Consider the following 18,453-nt stretch of genomic DNA (forward strand, 5'->3'; position numbering starts at 1 on the left):
CGTCAGAGATATACTACACCAAAAAGAAATGCAGATGATAACGGGTATTCGTTGGACAAATATATTATACTAGGACTCACATGTCATTACATTTTCACGCAAGTTGGGTGCACAGATCCTCAGAAACCAGCACCCAGAACAACCACCTCTGGCCGTAATAACTTCCTTGATACGCCTGGGCATTGAGTCAAACAGAGCTTGGATGGCGTGTACAGGTACAGCTTCCCGTGCAGCTTCGACACGATACCACAGTTCATCAAGAGTAGTGACTGGCGTATTGTGACGAGCCAGTTGCTCGGCCACCACTGACCAGACGTTTTCAATTGGTGAGAGATCTGGAGAATGTGCTGGCCAGGGCAGCAGTCGAACATTTTCTGTATCCAGAAAGGCCCGTACAGGACTTGCAACATGCGGTCGTGCATTATCCTGCTGAAATGTAGGGTTTTGCAGGGATCGAATAAGCGTAGAGCCCCGGGTCGTAACACATCTGAAATGTAACGTCCACTGTTCACAGTGCCGTCAATGCCAACAAGAGGTGACCGAGACGTGTAATCAATGGCACCCCATACCACCAAGCCTGGTGATACGCCAGTATGGCGATGACAAATACACGCTTCCAATGTGCGTTCACCGCGATGTCGCCAAACAAGGATGCGACCATCATGATGCTGTAAACAGAACCTGGATTCATTCGAAAAAATGACATTTTGCCATTTGTGCACCCAGGTTCGTCGTCGAGTGCACCATCGCAGGTGCTCCTGTCTGTGATGCAGTGTCAAGGGTAACGGCAGCCATAGTCTCCGAGCTGATAGTCCATGCCGCTGCAAACGTCTTCGAACTGTTCGTGCAGATGGTTGTTGTCTTGCAAACGTCCCATCTGTTGACTCAGGGGTCGAGACGTGGCTGCACGATCCGTTACAGCCATGCGGATAAGATGCCTGTCATCTCGACTGCTAGTGATACGAGGCTGTTGGCATCCAGCATGGCGTTCCGTATTACCTTCCTGAACCCACCGCTTTCATATTCTGCTAACAGTCGTTGGATCTCGACCAACGCGAGCAGCAATGTCGCGATACGATAAACTGCAATCGCGATAGGCTACAATCCGACCTTTATCAAAGTCGTAAACATGACGGTACGCATTTCTCCTCCTTACACGATGGATCACAACAACGTTTCACCAAGCAACGCCGGTCCACTGCTGTTTGTGTATGACAAATCAGTCGGAAACTTTCCTCATGTCAGAACGTTGTAGGTGTCGCCACCGGCGGCAACCTTGTGTGAATGTTCTGAAAAGCTAATGATTTGCATATCACAGCACCTTCTTCCTGTCGGTTAAATTTCGCGTTTGTAGCACGTCATCTTCGTAGTATAGCAATTTTAATGGCCAGTAGTGTACATATGTCATATTTATGTGTTCTACACCTATATTGATCTGCTACATATGATTTTGTTGTTCTATGACTTTCTGCTAAAACATGATCATGTACCCATTTTAATGCCTCGTTTTGCATCATAACTGCTACCATAATATGAGGTCTGCATAATAAATTGTGCCAATGGCCTTTCCACAGTGGTAGCACCGGTTCCCATCAGATCACCGAAGTTAAGCGCTGTCGGATCGGGCTAGCACTTGGATGGGTGACCATCTGGTCTGTCGAGCACTGTTTGCAAGCAGGGTGCACTCAGCCCTTGTGAGGCAAACTGAGGAGCTACTTGTTTGAGAAGTAGCGGCTCCGGTCTCGGAAACTGACATACAGCTGTGAGAGCGGTGTGCTGACCACATGCCCCTCCATATCCGCATCCAGTGATGCCTGTCAGTTGAGGATGACACGGCGCCGGTCGATACCGTTGGGCCTTCACGGCCTGTTCGGGAGAAGTTTAGTTGTATAATGAATTGTGGTTGTGTTGCAAATAACCAGCAAACTGCACCAGCTACTTGTGCCTTCTGTCACTCTGCAGATGTGGAACATACTCATTGTATCAGACAATACTTTCTGTATCAGTCGACTGACATTTCTGTGCAGCTTCCAAGCTCAATGACTCACTTCAAAATTAAATTCACCGAGTTTTACCATCCAGCATGTTAAGTTGTTCGAAGGCTTTTAAACCTAGCAGTCATTCCAAAGCTGCATGAACTGTTCCGATCTTTAATTTTCTCTCATGAAATAACATCAAAAATATGCTATGCCATATGTGAGACTGGGCATATCTTTCTCCATTTAGGGTATTCTTTTCTGTTCCACTCAACTGTCACGAGGCAGAGACGGTGAGATGTTCTGCCTGTCCACTTCCTGACTTTATAAATAGCTAAGTGCATGATTGCTAACATTGCATGAAAGCATAAATGCCTTCACATAATTTGGGAAAACTAAAGTCAGTCCAGTTGTTAACAGTTCTTTCATCTCACTCAGAATGTCCTTGCACTCCACTGTTCAGTGAAAGTTTTCTCCTTTCATCTTTAAAAGAGTGAGCACCATAGCATTTCCACAAATTTTTGTTCAAACTTCCAGTAATATTTCGCCAAGCCCAAGAACAATTGAACTTTAATGTAGTTTCATAAGCGGGACTAAAAAGTAATATGTTCATTAACGTTAACACTAGTCATACATACATATGTTATAAATTAATTCATTCAAAAAACGAATCATTCGAATTACCGATAGAACAGTTACTATCTACCTACTAACTCTTTTCCTAAACATGGTGCAGCAAAATTCTGTGCAGCTTTTAGTATCCTGAGGTCTATCTGTACCCCATGATTAGTTACATGTCGTAAATACTGTACTTCTTCCAAACCACTTAAACACTTTTATATCTGCAATACATGCTTTTCCATGTTCTTTCCCAACTCAATTATGTCATCTAAATACACCATATTTTGTCCAGGTCTCAGTTCCCACAATACCCCGTCTAAGAGACCTTGAAATGCCACTCTGCAGATCCATGGTAGAAAAATATCTGCATTGCTCCGGATTATCCAAAGGTTCCATTATTATGCGACTGGATAAGAATCTGTAACAATGCACTTGTTAAGAAACTGATAGCCACAAACAAGTGGTATGCCTTCGTCACATCTGCAGGTTTTTCTTTTTCAGGATGGTTACCACTAGCACTCAACAGGAATTAATCCTTCCCTCGCTAACACCTTCTGGTACCATTGTTGATTTGTAAATTCTATCACTGATTGCAGATGATGTAGTGCATGATATGGCTTGTAATAAACAGGCAGTTCGTACCCAGGTGGAATTCCAAGCTATTTCACTACAGGGGCTGACGAAGACCCATAATGACTAAACACATCCTAATATTCTAACAATAACTGCTCCTTCACTATCTTCTCTGCTTCCCCCAGATGCGCTACCTTCCCTGTAATATGGATAAACTGGTGATTTGCGTAAGCTTTGAGGCCGAATTTGCTCTGTATAGATCGTCTTCCCGCAAGATCTCCAAATTATTGACTATCAATCCTTTGGACAATTCTGCATTTACAATCCCAAAGTTATATCTCAACGGGCACTACCTGCTCGCCATCTAATTTCTGTACATGTGCAACACTCACGTGCACTAATCACTGTGCTTCATCCAACTCCTCACTTTCATCTGGCAGCTTCACTTGATACAATACACTTAACTGCAAATAATTCTTGTGTCCCTCACAGTAGTTTTCCTGTACCTCGTGGCACATTATTGATCCTTAGTGACTGTGTACAGTGTCTAAGTGGTCCCCTGTGCGCCTGGGATGAACCTTGGAGTAGTGTGGCACTGTCAACAGTTTCTCCGAAGTGGAATGAAGCCTCATCCAGTTCTATCATGTGCCTATCAAGATCTAATCTAGTCTGATGTACAGGCAAAAAGTCATACCATAAAGACTGCACATTAATCATCCCCTATACGACGCAAAAATCTCATACAAATTTAGAAATAATTTGTTTCAATCGAAAAACTCAGCATCACTGAACCCAGGAAACATGTCATTTCCACCCATCCCACTTAACATACAACTTGCTGTTCTCCACGAGATCCAAGTTTCCCATGGACAAAAGTATATCCTCCTGTTTTTGCGATATGTTGTTCATCTGTTCAGCTATTTTTGTTTTATATCGTTGCATCACGCCTGCCTTCAGAATTTCAAATATCTGCACCTTCTTTAACTCCTCATGATACATTGCACATACGTTAGCATCTCTGGCCAAGCGTAATTTGGCGATATATGTAAAAGGTGCTCCTCTGAACAACATGCTAGCTTTGTGGCTGTTAATAACAGGTTGTTTATGAATGCTAACATGCCCTCTCCTGTCTTATCCAAAAAAGGAGAGCCGGCCGAGGTGGCCGAGCGGTTCTAGGCGCTACAGTCTGGAACCGCGCGACCGCTACGGTCGCAGGTTCGAATCCTGCCTCGGGCATGGATGTGTGTGATGTCCTTAGGTTAGTTAGGTTTAAGTAGGTCTAAGTTCTAGGGGACTGATGGCCTCAGAAGTTAAGTCCCATAGTGCTCAGAGCCATTTGAACCATTTGAACCAAAAAAGGAGAGACTAAGTTAGCAGTACTGTCGTCTCGGGTGGGTACCGGTACTGGATAAGGGCTGATCTTCTGCCCGTGCATCCAGTAGTTTGATCAGCTCAACATTGTCTGCTTGCACTTCCACCGTCTGATTCAATAACGTCTGAAGTATCTCTGCAGTGGTAATCCTCTACACCTCTGATACATTCACAGGAAAGTTTGTGTCAAAAATAAATTCAAAGGAGAAGTGCCAACACCAACACCACAGTTTTATTTCTTTCCACGGAACGTAATGCCCGAATCAGGTGCCAGAAGACTGTGCTCTAGATCAGCCAGTGACGATGCGAACTAGAATATCTGCGTTAGGTACTCAAACACTTACATCTGGCGCCACTGTTACTCTTTATACATGGGCTCATGCCTATATCCCAAAACATTGGTCCTAAAATAGATCTATGTAAGTATCCTTTCGATATTACTTTCTGAATAACTTGACCTGGGCATGTATAAAAAGTGACAGTGGCGCCAGATGTAAGTGGTTGAGTACGAAGCTCCAGTGCTTGAAACAATTCGGCCTTCATGCGCTCTGGAATAGGAGCTTAGCTTATCCTTGACGTTTAACCCATCTTACCTCTTCCGGAGCGAAGTGCATTAATTAAGTCTGTGTTTCATAATCCATGCCAATTTCTTCTCAAAATCTGCTTTGGTTATTTTCATGTTTTCTGCATACAATGTGAGGCTATTACTGTATTAGTTAAGGTAAATGAATTCTCATCTGAATGGCTGGTATACAGCGGAGCTTGGTGCAATGCTCCCTCAATTGGCGTAGTTAAAACTTCGAAATAGTGAGTGGGAAATGTACGACTAAGCTCATGACCAATTACAGGCTGTCTGATCGCCGCATCATTAGCTACCAATGTGAACCATGACAGAAAATTTAATCTTGCAAGACAAAAACAAGAAACCATCCCATAAGTATTGGAACCCGTAAGCAGAGCTTTAAATATCATCCTTCGGTGACTGAGACGCTTGTTATCAAGCTTGTAATAGAAAATGTTATAGTACAGGCGGCAACAATTGCCTAAGTGGACTGGTCGACTTTGTCAGTCGTTTCTTAGTGAACCATCTGTATTCATAGTCAACAAAACTGTAGGTGCACTTTTGTTACTAGTCGTTAGTTTAAGTCTTATTCAAGGATACAGGGCCTACCCAGATAGCCGCGCCCGTTAGCACACCGGTTCCTAGGATTCTGGGAGGGCTTGCTGTACCCGTTCCGAATCCAACTGGCGGGTTAACGACAAGAGCCGGTGCATTAGCCAGGCTGGATGTGGTTTTTAGGCGGTTTCTCACACCCAGCTACATGAATGCAGGACGGGTACCGATGTGCCACCTCAGTTACATGTTTCGCAAACATTTAAACACGTTCTCACATCTTCACATTGGACAACACTAGATGCAGATAGCTGGAGTGCGCATATTCAGTCCCGCGGACAAGAGGGTAGTGACACGAGAGGCATCCAGTCACCGTATATACTAACATCACCAAATCCAAAACTTAACATGCAGACCAAAGGGATCAGGTGAATAAGAAAACCACGGGGTTTACGCTCAGTGCACTGGATACATAATTCATAAACCAACCATTATGTACTTAAATGATTTTTCCTTGTACAGGGTGATTCAAAAAGAATACCACAACTTTAGGAATTTAAAACTCTGCAACGACAAAAGGCAGAGCTAAGCACTATCTGTCGGCGAATTAAGGGAACTATAAAGTTTCATTTAGTTGTACATTTGTTCGCTTGAGGCGCTGTTGACTAGGTGTCAGCGTCAGTTGATGCTAAGATGGCGACCGCGCAACAGAAAGCTTTTTGTGTTATTGAGTACGGCAGAAGTGAATCGACAACAGTTGTTCAGCGTGCATTTCGAACGAAGTATGGTGTTAAACCTCCTGATAGTTGGTGTATTAAACGTTGGTATAAACAGTTTACAGAGAATGGGTGTTTGTGCAAAGGGAAAAGTTCTGGACGGCCGAGAACGAGTGATGAAAATGTAGCACGCATCCAGCAAGCATTTGTTCGCAGCCCAGGAAAATCGACTCGCAGAGCTAGCAGAGAGCTGCAAATTCCACAATCAACTGTATGGAGAGTCCTACGAAAAAGGTTAGTTATGAAACCTTATCGTCTGAAATTGGTTCAAGCACTGTCTGCAGCTGATAAGATTAAAAGAATCGATTTCTGTGATTTTATCCTTGCTCAAATGGAAACAGATGAATCTTTCGTTTCAAAGATTGTGTTTAGTGATGAAGCAACTTTCCACACTAACAGGAAAGTCAACCGTCACAATGTCTGTATATGGGGCACTGAGAATCCGCGGGAAACAACTCAGTATGAACGTGACTCGCCTAAGGTGAACGTTTTCTGTGCCGTTTCAGCCAATAAAGTTTTTGGTCCCTTTTTCTTCGAAGGTGCTACTGTAACTGGACTACAGTATCTGGAGATGTTAGAGAATTAGCTGTTCCCTCAGCTCGAACAAGAAGCACAACAATTCATATTTCAGCAGGATGGAGCGCCACCACATTGGCGCTTATCTGTCCGTAACTACCTGAACGTCAACTACCCGAAGCGATGGATCGGCCGCCAGGCAGCCCGTGACAGAGCACTTCATCACTGGCCTCCAAGAAGTCCTGATCTTACCCCCTGCGATTTTTTCTTATGGGGGTATGTTAAGGTTATGGTGTTTCGGCCACCTCTCCCAGCCGCCATTGATGATTTGAAACGAGAAATAACAGCAGCTATCCAAACTGTTATGCCTGATATGCTACAGAGAGTGTGGAACGAGTTGGAGTATCGGGTTGATATTGCTCGTGTGTCTGGAGGGGTCCATATTGAAACTCTCTGAACTTGTTTTTGAGTGAAAAAAAACCTTTTTAAATACTCTTTGTAATGATGTATAACAGAAGGTTATATTATGTTTCTTTCATTAAATACACATTTTTAAAGTTGTGGTATTCTTTTTGAATCACCCTGTATTTTAGCCGTTTTGCTTCATAAATCAGTTCTTCTCTCTCTCTCTCTCTCTCTCTCTCTCTCTCTGTGTGTGTGTGTGCGTGTGTGTGTGTGTGTGTGTGTGTGTGTGAGAGAGAGAGAGAGAGAGAGAGAGACGTTGCTGCACATTCTGGCCTCCTCCCTTGTATTACCTGATCCTGTAGGCCACGCTTCACTCCATTGTAGTTGTTTATTTCCGACAGCCAGCATTTCCATGCCGACTGCGGGTTCTATTGCTTTTACTAGACCTCTTACAGCCTTGATGGTTGAGGCTGAGATAATTCTCTTGCCCTGTTCGCAAGTTATAAACTTCCTTCAAAAGTGGCCAGTTAGCTTTCTGGATATTGTAGCAACGAGTCCCACACTCTTGTGTTCCTATGTCCTCTTCAAGTTCCACAACAACGTATACTGAGACAATACAAGCGATCACAACACGTCACCTAGTTATCACTTTTTAATATCCTCAAAGACTTCTCTTCAGGCAAGTGTTACTTCAATATTTGAAGTAGTTCATGCGCTATTGATATTCCGGTGGGTTTCTAGGCCTGTTCACAGTCAGTAAATCTGATTCATTGATTGCGTCCATCAGGTCTGGACACCTACCATCAGTGCAGCCCCTAATCCACAATATAGACCGGCCACTGGCATCTATAGTGACGCTATGTGTTGTTCTGACTACCACCAGAACTCTGACCCTACGGTGGCGATACAGAGCAAGCATGACTTATTCCCACATTCTTCACTTACTGCTGCTTCATTAAAGTCTGCAAGTTGCCTTTAGTGGAATGACTGTTGGCTATCTTCAAGCGTCTCCCTATTCAGGTTTTTCCAACATTTCTTCAACAATCGTCCGTGGGTCAAACAAAAACCTGTGACAATTCGTGATGTCCTTCTTTGAATACGTTCAGTGTTCCCTGTTAGTCCTATGTGTCCCATACACTTTAGGAATACTCTAAGCCAGGCCCCACAAGTGTTTTGTAAGCAGTCTCCTTTGGGCTTTCACGATGTCTTCTGCCCATATGTGATAGAGATCCCATACTGAACAGCAGTTCTCCAAAAGACGAAGGAGAAGCGTAGTATTAAGCAGCTTCGTAAGTGAATTTGTAACAGCTTGTAAGTGTTCTATCAGTAACACGCAATCTTCCTTTGACCTTCCTTACAACACCTATACATATATAATATCTACACTAATCACTAAACTGTAAAACTGTCGTGTCTCTCTGCCTGTTTGAACACGCTAATCTCCAACAATACTAAACGGATTTTCATGGGGTTTCCACCGTTAACTGCAATTTAAAATTATATCTTGTTTGAAGAATATGACAAGGCACAGGGAAATGTATTCACTCTTTGAAAAAGCCGTTTCCTTTTTGATGTTTGAATTGTACCATATTTGTGAAAATGCTTTTGTTGACATGTCCTGTGTAATACGATTCAACATAATGAATACAATGCTCGTACATTTGTCAACACGTTTAATCCATAATTCCATACTAATACTTCTAAATGCGAAAATAACCCTGTCATATTTTTATAACTAAACTTCTGAACCGATTTCGATTACATTTAGCATGGAAGAACTTGAACCCTCAGGAAAAACATACACTACTTTAGTAAAATGGAACCTTCCACCCAAGGGTGTGAAGAAGGGAATGGAACATCTTATTCTACATCAGTGAATATGAACTATGTTAAATTTGTCATGTAATGTCCACACTGTATGATGTATTGTTACTTCAGTTGAACAGCACATGCATGTGCACTCCTACCTGCATGCATTGCTTGGCAGTATTGCTGAGCATGTCATGTCATGTCATGTCATCGTGTATTGGGGGCATCGAGAGGTGGGTAAGCCAGCTATCCTTGCCACAACAGCCACACATACTTGTAAGGACCTAACATCTATGGCCAAGCACACGCAAACACAACGGTACAGGTGAGCCCCCGTTAATCAGATGCCATTACTGGATATCCAGCTGGAATACACTGCCGAATAACTGGCACCAGGCAGGGAAGCCGTACCGTACACTGCATGCAGACAAGCTCCACACATCCCCCACACAGTGAGATGATCTATGGCCGATCTCCCACTACTATATAACGATCTTGATTGTTCCAGGAATGTAGCGGCTGCAGCAACTGAGATACATCGCCATCGCTTGCCACGGTAATGATCCATGATACCCATACTAACAAATCCAACCTTGCATGAACTATCGCACCTAGTAAGCCACTATTGCTCTTACTACCCATCCCACTGTCGCAGAGGTTTTTTTCCAAGGGCACGAACCTTGGCACTTTTTTCCCTCTGCTCTTCAAATCGCTACCCTCACTCGCGTTTCGTCCACTGTCTATCAGCTGATGGACCGTGTTAATGCGTAGTCTTACCCAGACGCACGGATAACATCACAGCCCAGCATCCTGTGATCCACTTACTAGATAACTAACATGTTGACGGAGGTGACAGTAGAACTTTTAGTTTGGTCACCACGTTGGTGCGGGCGTGGAGGGGCCCCCATATCTTAAAAAAAAAAAAAAAAGCCACACGTGTGAGGGCAGCTGACATTATTGCACGTGCAACAACATATTTACTCACTATACATGTTTTAACAAAACTACTGGTGTGAGAATGCAGCTGCAGGTGATAGCCAGATGATTGCTTGTTACTGATAGAACAATTACAAGCTCTTACAAATTCACTAACGAAGCTGCTTAATACTACGCTTCTCCGTCGTCTTTTGGAGAACTGCCGTGCAGTATGAGATCCTTATCACAGATGATGGACAAAAGACATCACGAAAGTCCAAAGACGGGTGGCTCGTTTTGTGTTATCATTAAAATAAAGTTGTTTGTCATTGCCATGAACACTTAGCACGAATTCAAGGGAAATGCAATCAGTCTACAAAGGAGACTGCTTACAAAACACCTGTGCGGCCCGGCTTAGAACATTGCTCAAGTGTTTGGGACACATGCCAGATAGGACTAACAGGGAATATTGAACATATTCAAAGAAGGGCACCACGAAGTGTCACAGGATTTTGTTTGACCCACGGATGAGTGTTGAAGAAATGTTGAGAAACCTGAATAGACAGACACTTGAAGATAGCCAACATTCATTCCACGAAAGGCTACTTACAGACTTCAAAGAAGCAGCAGTAAGTGAAGAATGTGGGAATACAGTCCTGCTTCCTCTGTAGCGCCACTGAAGAGTCAGAGTTCTGGTGGTAGTCAGAACAACATATAGCGTCACTATGTATGCCAGTGGCCGGTCTATATTGTGGATTAGTTGCTTTGCTGATGGTATGTGTCCAGACCTGATGGACGCAATCAATGAATCAGATTTACTGTCAGTCAACAGGCCCAGAAACCCATCGGAATAGCAATAGTGCTTGAACTAGTTCAAATATTGAAGTAACACTTGCTTGAAGAGAAGTATTTGTGGATATTAAAAAGTGATTAGTAGGTGACGTGTTGTGATCGCTTGTAGTTGACTCAGTATACGTTGTTGTGGAACGTGAAGAGGACATAGGAACACAAGAGTGTGTGACTCGTTACTACAATATCCAGAAAGCTAACTGGTCACTTTTAACGGAAGTTTATAACCTGTCAACAGGGCATGAGAATCATCTCAACCTCAACCAACAAGGGAACAAGCGGTGTGGGAAAAGCAGTGGAACGTGCATTCGGCAGGGTAATGGTGACTGTCATAAATAAACAACTACAATGGAGTGAAGCGTGGACTACAGAATCAGGTAATAAAAGGGAGGAGGTCAGAATGTGCTGCGAGGTCTCTCTATCTCTCTCTCTCTCTCTCTCTCTCTCTCTCACACACACACACACACATACAGACAGAGAGAGAGAGAGAGAGAGAGAGAGAGAGAGAGAGAGAGAGAGAGAGAATCAGCTGATTTATACAGTAAAACGGAAAAATCATTTAAGTACATACTGGTTGGTTTATGAATTATGTATCCAGTGCACTGAGCGTGAACCCTGTAGTTTTCTTATTCACCTGATCCCTTTTGTCTGCATGTTAACTTTGGATTTGGCGATGTTAGTATTAGGGTGACGGGATGCCTCTCGTGTCACTACCCTCTTGTCCGCAGGACTGAATATGCGCACTCCAGCTATCTGCATTTAGTGTTGTCCAATGTGAAGATGTGAGAAATGTTTTAAATGTTTGCGAACCATGTAACTGAGGTGGCACATCGGTACCCGTCCTGCATTCATGTAGCTGGGTGTGAGACACGGCCTAAAAACTACATCCAGCCTGGGTAATATACAGGCCCTTGTCGTTAGCCCGCCAGATGGAGTCGGTACGGGTACAGAAAGTCCTCCCAGAATCCTAGGAACCGGCGAGCTAACGAGCGCGGCTCTCTAGGTAGGCCCCTGTATCCTTGAGGTAAAACTAACGACTAGTAACACAAGTGCACCTACTGTTTTGTTGACTATGAATACAGATGGTTAACTAAGAAACGACTGAGAAAGTCGACAAGTCGACTTAGGCAATTGTTGCCGCTGTACTATAACATTTTCTGTTATTAGCTTCATAAGAAGCGTCTCAATCATCAAAGGCTGAGATTTAAAGCTCTGTTTACGGGTTAGAATATTTGTGGGATGGTTTCTTGTTTTGTTTGCAACTGCATCAATGAAATATTGTGCGATTTACACAATGTGATCTGGTGGCAAACCTGAGCAATGTATTTGCAACAGATGCGTCGGAAAAGCCTAGAAAGTCAAATATATTTTCTGCATTTGCAGGGGAACGGCGAAAGTGCACCACATTATGACAGGAGGTTCCAGTCGCTTCCAGTGTGACCAAACAAGTCAGAATGTCGAAGAACGAAGTGGCAGACCATCTCTCCGTGAAAAACTGGAATCCACAAGAGAAACGGAGACCAGAGTCAAGAGAAACGGAGACCAGAGTGTCACAGTCGAGGCGATAGCGGAGAACAAAAGAAAATCAGTCAGGCATCACTTTCCAACCTCCTGCACCATATTTTGAACATGACATAAGTCGTCGCCCGCTGGTTTCTACGGCTGCTCACGCCTATTTAAAAAGAACAAAAAATCGAAGCAACAACGAAAATGTTGCAGTTGGGTTACACCACTACAGACAACTACTTTAGGCGCTTATCACTAAGGACAGAACCGTCGTTTGACCTTGTCTCGAGTACTGTTTGTCAGTCTGGGACTATTACAAACTTGTATTAACGTAGCAGACAGTGAATACCCATAGCAGAACTATATATGCTCTTCGCCATGGTGTATGCAGTCAGCGCGAGAAAGTCACACAGCAACAAAGTCCAACAGCTGATGCTAGAAGAAAGACTGTGTACCATGAAGAGACTTTCTCTCAAGAAAAGATGCATAGGATCATTACACGTAACCTAATGTACAAAAAGCTTATCAGATTATGTCAAATGCTCCTTGAGTATCCTTTTTGGGGTTCTGTATCTCGGTCGGTAAAAACTGAAATATTATAGGATGGATGATATTGTCCGTCTATGCATTTCTTAAGACTCTCTTTTTTTTTTTTTTTTTTTTTAGGAACAGGTATAGGCATCAAGGTGTACAGTCCCTTGATAGTGTAAAACATTTAACGTTCTAAGTCAAAGCAGCTATACAATAAGGCCATTTGTGTCACGAATTTTAATATTCGCAAACCCATTCATCAAAACGTATAGATGAAGTTATACATATGTAGCGTACGCACGTGCGCAATTTTTTACTGAAGCCACGGGGCGCACGTCCTACTCGCACTTGTCCATTTTTTTACTATAGATCTGTTAAGTGATTCCTAAATCCGACATAATAACAACTGATAAATATAAGGGGAAGGCAAATGAAAAAGGCACAGTTCGAACAAAGGAAGTAAACTGTTTATTATTTCAAAAGTAATCGGCATAACTGTTAATACATTTGCCGCGCGGGATTAGCCGAGCGGTCTAAAGCGTTGCAGTCATGGGCTGTGAGGCTGGTCCCGGCGGAGGTACGAATCCTCCCTCGGGCGTGGGTGTGTGTGTTTGTCCTTAGGATAAGTTAGGTTGTGTGTATGCTTAGGGACTGATGACCTTAGCAGTTAAGTCCCATAAGATTTTACACACATTTGAACATTTTGTTAATACATTTATCCCACTATGAGACAAGACAGTCAATATCTTCATAGAAAAAAGTTTGCGTTTGCCAAAAATAGGGAATTCTCATGGGGAGAGATCAAAACTATATGGAGGACGTGTAAGGGCTTCCCGGCGAAACTTCTGCAGCACAGTATAGACAACTCTTACTAAAGAAAAACGAGTATTTAGCATTCGCTGCGTGTCTGGCCGCAAGTAAAGACGAGCCTTCAAGGTATCCTATAATACGGCGAGATTGCCCCAGAATTTACAACAAGGCGTTGTTAAAGTCGAGCTTAATACTCGTACACGTATTTCTTTGAATCTATAGAAGCTAGTCATACGTTGAATCGAGTACTACTAGGAAAACATGAAACAACCAACTAGGCGTCACTTAGCACAGTTATCTCTAGCTAAACATTTCCTGTTCATACCAGTTCAGACCAGATCAGACTGGACCAGCTGTATGGAAATGGTAAAACAAACTACTTGCTTCTTTGCTGTGACATACTGATGTGTCCATCCTGTGTTTGCTTGTAACAATAAAGAATAAATCAACTTACGAGTATGTTGATAATGAATGACATTTAACCATGTAAGACAGCCGGCGGCCTTGTCATCTTGGTAACCCCGGCCCCACCCGATCACCTAAGTTAAGCAACACTGGGCCCTGTTAGTACTGGGATGGGGAACCGTCCACAGGGAAACTGGGTGCCAGTGCTTTTAAGGACACACAAGTCGTGCAAGTGGGTCCAATTGAAGGACTTGCAGGTGGCTATTTTTTTCATTTTTTATAGCAAAAGATTTTGATTTTCTCATTTGCATATATCATTTATAATACTTACAACTGAGACTGTTAAAAACAATTTTTAGCAGAGTATTTGATCTGCTACATACAGAGAACCTAAATATGCTTGGCCGGACGATGATTTGAACGACTGCTCTATTGTCTTACCGCTGCGTCTACGCCCTCGGTACCTACCTCCACTAGCAATTTAACTATTTCTTGATGCCTCCGGATGAATCCTGTAAAGTTATTTATTATTTTAGTCACGTTGCACCATGCATGTCTCTGATTTGCTATTCGATTCAGAACATTCGTTATCCGATCTATGGATCTATGCATCTAATTCCTCTGTAAAAAGTTGCGATACAGCACGAATTTATAAACTTTGTCTTGTTGGATTCTGCATTATGAAACGCTGCTTTAATTCTAGTGTTCACAATCAACCACACAAATAAGCAATAAACTTTGTTAGAAGAAACTCAGCCGACGACAACATACAGACGAGACTTATCATAACAAAATGTTTTATCGCAACAAGAATGCGGACCTCTTCTTTGTTATAATATAAGAATGTGCAAAATGAGTGTTCTGTATAGTACCGAAGCCAAGTATTCTGAAGCACTGTTGCTCTTCCTTGCTATACTGTCGCAGTCTATGTTTCATGAAAAGAAAAGCTGACGAGTTTCAGTGGTGCAAGTAAGTTGGCAGAACGTTTGTATCACTGTACGCAGTGAACAAGAAACTCCGGTACTGATTGACATTGTGTCACCTAATGTGTTGACATCCAATTATTACGAACAATTCAATATGCAGTAATTGTGCTTTCGGGCAAATGAACTATAAGAAAGTCCTTACTAGACGGTATATATTCTCCTGCCACGCCCATATTAAAGAAATATTAATACCATGTTCGCATTTTCCCAACTATAGATCATGAAATCAAACTTCTTTTACTCTCCAAAATTCCAGTAAACTGTTTGCAAGGAATTACGGAATTTGAGACTTAGTATTTCCTTGGTTTGAACATTAAACTGGTTACTGTCTTGTTTTGATACACACACAACGGATGAAAAAATGAAATGATGGCATGGCATTACTGGCCAAGAGACCCTACCCGGGGCGTTCGGCCGCTTGATGCAAGTCTTTATTTGACGCCACTTCGACGACTTGCGCGTCGATATTGAAATTATGATCAGGAGAACACAGCACCCAGTCCCCGATTGGATAACATCCAACCCGGCCGGGAATCGCTCCTACGATCCTATGATCCAGAGGCAACAAAACTGGACACTTTTTTATTCATTCTATCTGTTTCTCAGTCGTTTTTCGTCATCAGGTCTGTGCGGATTGTAATCTCCCCCGCCTTTCTTCTTCCATCTACTGTCCACATCAAAAAATGTCCAGTCCAAGTAATTAATAAGCAAAATCTTATGAAGATTTGAGAGGGGCGAAGATTACAATAAACTTTCAAGTCTATTTAGCTTGTCATGTTGAGATGGCTCCAGTTCCTCTTGTCTAGGGGTCTGATTCTTGGAGCTCAAAAATGTCGTGTGACTAGGGCCTCCCGTCGTATGGACCGTTCGCCTGCTGCAAGTTGTTCGATTTGACGCCACTTCGGCGACTTGCGCGTCGATGGGAATGAAATGATGATGTTAGGACAACACAACACCCAGTCCCTGAGCGGAGAAAATCTCCGACCCAGTCGGGAATCGAACCCAGGCCATTAGGACTGACATTCTGTCGCGCTGACCACTCAGCTGCCGGGGGAGGACATTCTTTGAACTGAAAATCTAACATCAGGTCCTCATGATTGGTTTCGAGTAAATTGGAAGATTGTTGTTACAGAATTTTTTACGTAAATATATTTTCCACTGACTTTCTCACACTTTAGTATATCCTACACTATTTTTCACATTAACAAAGCCGAAATTACATTGTTCGCACCTATTATACAAAAATTCGTCCGATCACATTAGAGGCAAGCTTACGACGCCCACACTCTGCGGAAATAACATTCCAAAGAGTTTACAATTTTTCTCATTAAATGAATTCCTACTAGTTTTCGGTACATTATTAATTTCAATTATTATTTCATAAATGACTCCAGAAATGAACATAGTAAACAGTACAGGATAGCGTACTTAGTAATAGAAATCTCAAGTAATTTCAAATGTTACTAAAAAAGAATAATTTTAACTGTACATTCAGAACTAGTTGATTATAACATCCAAACTAAAATATTTCATAAAATAATTCCTCTTCATAAACTTTGGCTTGAAATATAACATACTGTGTAGAAAATTATACAAAAATTTTCAGGAAAGCAACAGAGATAATTTTGACCTCTCCAAAATTCGAAAAATACCGGTATCGACAACTACTGTTGAGGAAAAGTAATGCTAGAGGAGAATATCCCGTTACAGGACGACTCACGACTCCTCTTCAAGTTCATCGTTCGGAAATTCACTTTCTTTTTGTACAAAGGGAGGCTAGTTCCTTCATTGAACAAGCTAAGCTACCGTCCACGACATGCGGACATGTAAGAAATAAATGATCAAAGTAAAATGTACATTTGTGGTTTGTCGATCCACTATTTCTTGTTTGTAATAAGCCTCAGTTAAATGAATAAAGCTAGAGCTATCAACTAGTCAGACCCTATAGTTCTGAATGACATTATCAAGAGCCCTGTAAGACAACTACGAAATGATTCTGAGTTCAAACTAATTTGACAGAAACCATTTATCGGATTTTCTGAGATGAAACGCCATGTATTTGTCTCTTAACAGCGATACTAACAGCAGAAGACAACAATTCCTTTTGTATGAACTCTAATGGGTTGGCACTATGACCCGTCATTGAGAGGTGGGGGAAAGTTGCTTCAGTCTGTCAGGATGGCATAGCTGTTCTACCACCTGGCCGTTGTGGTTTCGGTGGCTTACGTGGCGGCCGAGAACCAGTCAGTAAGATGGCAACAGCTGAGTAATACCGAATTCCAAAATACATTGATACAGTGCCGAAGATCTGTGTGCTTCCTCGAAGCGTGGTCTGGGGAGAACGTGGTCGCTTGGCGCGAGGCCCAGAGAAAAACAGATCCCGGCGCGTACTTCACAGCATGTGATATTGCAGGTCTTACAATTGTCAGCAGACGTCTCCGACGGAGAGCAGATTTCAATAATTCTTAACTGCTCGTCGTTTAAATGCATGAAAACTCTCTATAGCACGCGACAAAGTTAAGACATATAGTGGGTATCTTTTCATTGGCATATTGATTTCCCGTGGTCCCTGCACAGAGCCGAGCATTCGGGAAGTATGGCGACTGGTGTGACGTCAAGTTGATTGTGGATCAGGCCTACGAGAAAGACGGGCCGCGGCGAGTACGTCACGAAGGTAGTCCTGCGCTTGCTCGCTCGCTCAAATCAGCAGACAGACTACGTTTTTACACCTGCTAACTCGTAACTAGGCGTGTCTGTGCAAATGAAAAATGAATCTTCTACTGGAATCCGCTATTATGGAATCTTACTGTTATTAGTCCTATAATGATGAGAAGTCCATGTGTCTGCTTATAGTTTGTTACGGCTGTACTGGCGTACAATAAAATCAAATCATGCTAAAATGATTATCAGTTGCATAAGGCACCACTTCCAGCATGTAAAGAGTACTGTTAAGCAGAAGAGACTAAATGCTATAAACAAGCCGTTATACCATTTACATCGAGTACTGATCTTAAATTTTGCTGTAGTACTGTTAATCAGTAAGACTTCATAATAGCAGATTCCAGTGGAGGATGAAATTCTCGTTAGTACTTTGACGCCCAGCTGCGAGTTAACAGGCTTAGAAACGCATTTTGTCAGCTGAGCTGAGCGAGCGAGCGAGCGAGTTCAGGACTACCTTCGTGACGTACGCGCCGCTTCCTGTCTTTCTCGTGGCCTTCGGATCGTGGAGCCCTGGGCCCCTGGCCATGGGCTTGGCGTAGTGGGCGCCGAATCGGCTGCTGGTGGTCATG

General features: G+C 42.8%; 1 pseudogene; it reads left to right on the plus strand.

The window, feature by feature from the left end:
• The first annotated feature begins 1,555 nt into the window (after positions 1 to 1,555).
• Positions 1,556 to 1,673, plus strand: LOC126482430 (5S ribosomal RNA; annotated as a pseudogene).
• The last annotated feature ends 16,780 nt before the right edge of the window (positions 1,674 to 18,453 follow it).

The sequence above is a fragment of the Schistocerca serialis genome, chromosome 5, assembly GCF_023864345.2.
Source record: "Schistocerca serialis cubense isolate TAMUIC-IGC-003099 chromosome 5, iqSchSeri2.2, whole genome shotgun sequence".
Taxonomy (NCBI): domain Eukaryota; kingdom Metazoa; phylum Arthropoda; class Insecta; order Orthoptera; family Acrididae; genus Schistocerca; species Schistocerca serialis.